General features: G+C 44.2%; 1 pseudogene; it reads left to right on the top strand.

The window, feature by feature from the left end:
• Positions 1–103: 103 nt before the first annotated feature.
• Positions 104–2,472, top strand: LOC102871952 (annotated as a pseudogene).
• The last annotated feature ends 2,412 nt before the right edge of the window (positions 2,473–4,884 follow it).

The raw sequence follows: 4,884 nt of genomic DNA, 5'->3' as shown, positions 1-4,884 counted from the left end.
GCTGATGTGCTGTTCTAAAAACAATACAGTGACTCCTGGTGGCAAACCCAATAAAACCAGAGTAATCTGGGGAAAGGTAACTCGTGCGCACGGAAACAGTGGCATGGTTCGGGCCAAATTTCGGAGCAACCTTCCTGCTAAGGCCATCGGACACAGAATCCGTGTAATGCTGTATCCCTCAAGGATTTAAACTTATTGAAAAGCAAATAAAATTATGGATTTGTAAAAAAAATAATTCTACCATCAGAGCAACGCACAACCCACCACACTGTGACAAACAGGCACATGGGTGATGGCTAACCGAGGTGCCCAGTGCAGGAAAGTGGCAAGAACAGAGGCTTGGGGTCAAGGTTGACCAACTTGGAGCAGAGGTAGAAGGGTGCATGCCAGATAAATTCAAAGACACAGGAAGATTTGGGAGGTGACCCTCCAACAGGGATATTGATGCTGTTTTATAGAGCTCATTGAACCTGGATCTTTGGGCTCCAATACTTTATTTATAGGTTGGGGAGTTCCAAAGGTGGGACTGATGATGTAAGTCAGCCTGTGTATTTATTAAATGTGCGGTGTCCCAGACTCCCCTCTGTGATCCACTTTCCTTATGTCTGGAGTGGGGCCCCGGGAACCAGTGATTTAAACTATCTCTCCTCTGTTGATTGCTACCCTCAAGCAAGTTGGGGAAATACTGAAGTAGCCATCCAGGGGTCATCTGAGGTTTTGGACCTGGGAATCAGAAGCTTTGCAGATTGTGAAAACAAAGTGGCAGGTGTGGGGGCAGCAGTGTCTGGCCACTAACAACTTCACAGAGGAAAGAATTACCATCAACAACAGCGTGAGCAGCACAAAGCCGGCTCCTGTGAGGTCAGGCATGTCCCCGGGCTCCTAAACCATACCTTCTAACAATCCCAGCACCAACTCTCCTCCCCCTGGTACTCACTACTTCTCTTCTGGGTTTCATAATCTGTTGCAATTACCACACAGAACTCACAGACCATACTTATGATTATGAAGTTTATTAGGGAAAGAACAGGTTACAATTTAGGTACAGGAACACTCGAGATACAGTTTATCAGGACAGGCCTTCCGAAGTGTGATTACAGACAGGCTCCTCTCAGCCATAGGCAGGTGCTACAAAAGTCCTTTAGTTCTGCCAGTGACGGACCACCCCTACTCTGCCAGTAATCCCAGGCCCAGCGAGGCTTAGCTCAAGCTTCGTGGGTCAGCTGACCTAGATTCCCCAGCAAGTGTCCAAAGTTACCCATGTTACCACCAGTACCCAACCTTCTGACTTCATGGGCTAGAAAGAAGTCAAAGTGCTGTCTCACACCTGTCTCTGATTCTCTGCCACCTGTGTTGCCACCTCTACTGCCAACAAGGAAACTGCTGCCATCTCTCCTTCTCTCTTATTTATTTTGCACAAAGATCTCAAGTTGAAAGGCTACTCTGGTCCTTTTCTTCCTGGTAAAATACCAATTGCCATGTTAACATCACTTTATATTGATGGTTCCCTGAAAGATGCCATTTACCTTAGTTACATCACTAGCCAGCTGTCTGAACCCTTTGGTAGGCCACAGACACCTCACATTTATTTAGTTCTACCTAATATTCAGAATCAATGTACCACAAAAGAATTTTTCCATGCTGAAGCATTTCAGGAAGTAGCACATGATCAAGACTCAGTGATACTAAAGCTGCACTGAAGGCATTGCTAACAAATGAGGTTCCAGGAATGAATGGAATACTAACTGAAGTGTTTCAGTAAATAGATGCAGCTCTGCCTGTGTTCAGTCATCTGTGCCAAGAGATTTGAAAGACAGCCACCTGGTCAATTGACTGGAAGAGATCCGTATATATGCACATTAAAAAAAAAAGAGAGATGATCCAAATAATCTTTTTGGATACAAAAGTTGTCAAACAATATTGTGTTGAAAAGTATTAAAAGAACAGATGGAGGTGGCTGTGGGCCTCTGGGATCGCTGGAGGATCTCAAGGTAGCTGGGCAAAAACTTACACAGAAAGCCATTGACTGGATAGCTTTTGGGGAGATCATACCCCCAAAACCAGAAGGCTGTTGCTAAACTCTCTGAAATTCTGAAATGAGGTTCTCACCTCCAGGTTGGCTGTTCTACCAGAACAGGTATTAAGCGGGCTGACTGCAAGGCCAGTGTGGCCAAGGCTGGTCTACTGGACGAATTGGAGAAGACACTTAAGGCCCCGAAGGCTCCCGTGCTGAGGGGTAAGTATACTGTCCTGGTAGTTGTAGAAGAAAAAGAAGACGTGAAGAGTTGGGCTGAGTTTTTGTCCCTCTCAAAGACCAGGACTAACGAGTACAAGAAACATCTGGAGAAGATGATGAACATTATTTCATTTCAACAGATGACCACTGGGGACTTGAATGAAGCTTTCCTGGAAACCAAATTAGATAAGACCAAGTGTCCCTACTGGCCTCACCAGCCTATTGAAAATTTATGAAAATGGGTCTAAGTGGGAGCTTTGGCCCTGCTATGGCAAACTTGGAACATTAAAAATAAGAGTAATCACTGGAGGGAGCTCTGGTGGCCTAGTGGCAAGAAGCTGCACTGCAATCCCAGAGGCACGTGCTTCGAATCCACCAGATGCTCTGCTGGAGAAGGAGGGGTAATCTCCCCCTGTCCCAGTCAGATCAGATTTGATGGTACACACACACACACACACACACACACACACACACACACACGAGTAATCATTGGGAGTGGGGAGAACCCCACAAAGATGAAAGAATATATCAACAGGGCACTATCAGAAACTCAAATTGGATTGAAAAGAGGTCCTGGAATAAAGGATATAATTGTGGATGTTGGATGTTGGCTAAAAGCAGAGAATATCAGAAGGATGTTTACTTCTTTTGTTGACTATGAAAAGGCATTTTACTATGTGAATAATAATAAATTATGGATAACCTGAAGAAGAATTGGAATTCCAGCGCATTTAATTATGTGTCTTTGGAACTTGTCCATAGGTAGACCAAGGAGAAATCATTTTAACAGAACAAGGGCATATTGGTTTAAAATCAGGAAAGGTGTGCCTCAAGATTGTATCCTTTCACCATACATATTCACTTTGAAAGACTGGAATATACAGAGAAGAATGTGACATCAGGATTGGAGGAAGAGTCATCAACAACCTGCATTGTACAGATGACACAGCCTTATTTATGGAAAGTGAAGTACTTCCTGATGAAACTAAAAAGCTATAGCCTTCAATGTAGATTGCACTGTAACACCAAGAAAGCAAAAATGCTCACAACTGGGCCAACAGGCAGCATCTTGATAAATGGAGAAAAGACTGAAGTTGTCAATGATTTCATTTGACTTGGATCTATAATCAACACAGCTGGTAGCGGCAGTCAAGAAATCCCAAGATATATTACACTGGGTCAAGCTTTAAAGTGCCAACATGCAAGCGTGCAATTTTGTGTGTGTGTGTGTGTGTGTGTGTGTGTGTGTGTACCGTCAAATCAGATCTGACTGGTACAGGAGGAGATTGTCCCTCCTTTTCCCGGCAGAGCATCTGGTGGATTCGAACCGTGTGCCTCTGGGATTGTAGTTGCAGCTCCTTGCCACTAGGCCACCAGAGCTCCCCTGCAAGGGTGCAATTTTAAAGACTAAAGTGTGTCTACCTGGTCGAAGCAATGATATTATTAGTTGCTTTTTATGCATATGAAAGTTAGACAAAGAGTAAGGAAATCTGAAGAAGAATGGATGCCTCTGAATTATGGTATTAGAGAAGTGTACTGAATTGACTATGGATTTCAAAGAAAGCAGGTCTGTCTGAGAGAAAGTGCAGCCAGGGTGCTCCTTCATGAAAAGGATGATGAAATTTCATCTCATAAAAAACATTATGCTTGGAATGAATGGAAATCCAAAGTCTTTGTAAACTTTCATGAAAATCAATTTAAAATAAGAAAAATAAACAAACGAATAAAAAACCCCATTATGCTTGGAAAAGTGGAGGGTCAATGAAGGAGAGGAAGTCCCTGAACGGGATGGACTAACACAGTGACCGTGGCAATGGCGTGAGCATTGTGATTGTGAGATGGTGCGGATCGGGCAAGCTTTCAATCTGTTTTTGACAGTGTTGCTGTGAGGTGGAGATGACTCAGTGGACATCAACCGCATGGTACTCACATGGTGAAATGAACAGAAACAGCGGCCTAGAAAAAATAGTGTCAGATAAGCCGCTGCAGCACCTAGACAGACTGGAGAAAAGAGAGCTTGCAGTTAGAAAGGTCAGGAAAGATGCTGAAGTCTAGGCATGTGTCTGTGGAAGTCTGGACTTAGGTTGTGTGAGGGGACGACCTGAAAGGATACTAACAGATAATAAAAGTCATCATATAATGGTAACTGTAGTGCTGTAAGAGCTCCCATGGCCTAATCAGAAGGAGTCGTGCTGCCAAACTAGAAGTGTGCTGTTTGTATCCACCAGCTGCTCTGTGAGAGAAAAAAAAACAAGGGCAATCTCCTCCTGTGTGATTTACAGACTCTGAAAACCCACTGGAGGGTCCGCTTTGAGTGGGTTCTGACTCAGCGGCACGTAATGATAACAACATGTTATTGTTGTGGGTGTTCTCACAGAGGAGATTGCCCATAGAGCAGCTGGTGGATTAGAACTCAATGCCTTCAACTGATTGCTCAGTGGATTGCAGTGCAGCTTCTTACCCGGAGGCCACCAGAGCCCTCTCATAACAACCTAGTGCTGTACATTCTCCTATCCTTGAGATGAACTCATATTCTTATTCTACAAAGGAAGAATGAGAAGTTTAGAGAGGTGAGAGATCCTGCTTAGGTGAGAGGTCCCATTAGGGCAGTCAGACCTTGGCAAGAGGGCAGAGCTAAGGGGAGCTCT

This window comes from Elephantulus edwardii, unplaced genomic scaffold (genome assembly GCF_000299155.1).
Source record: "Elephantulus edwardii isolate Elephantulus edwardi_28Jun2011 unplaced genomic scaffold, EleEdw1.0 scaffold00015, whole genome shotgun sequence".
NCBI classification, from domain to species: Eukaryota; Metazoa; Chordata; class Mammalia; order Macroscelidea; family Macroscelididae; genus Elephantulus; species Elephantulus edwardii.
This window is presented reverse-complemented; position numbering and strand designations above follow the sequence as displayed.